The following is a 256-nucleotide window of genomic DNA, read 5'->3' as shown; positions in this document are numbered from 1 at the left end:
AATTGAATTGGAGTTAAAAAACAGCGTTAAAAGGTTCCCTGATATAATGCCTGTATCTCTTCTGGTCGCTGATTTGTAACTTCCACAAGTTTTAGTTGTAAATATTTAGCTGACCAGCCAAAAAACATCATGCTGTGCATAATAATAAATGCAGGTTCTTCATAGTCCTCTTGCTTTGACTATGTCCTTTGTTTCTCATTTTTCTTGATGGTTGCTTCAAATGGATTTGTCAGTTTCCTTTTTTGCTGTTAAATAA

Source organism: Sitophilus oryzae, unplaced genomic scaffold, assembly GCF_002938485.1.
Source record: "Sitophilus oryzae breed Bouriz unplaced genomic scaffold, Soryzae_2.0 scaffold_191_pilon_pilon, whole genome shotgun sequence".
NCBI classification, from domain to species: Eukaryota; Metazoa; Arthropoda; class Insecta; order Coleoptera; family Curculionidae; genus Sitophilus; species Sitophilus oryzae.
The sequence above is the reverse complement of the archived record's forward strand: the minus strand, read 5'-3'. Positions refer to the sequence as shown.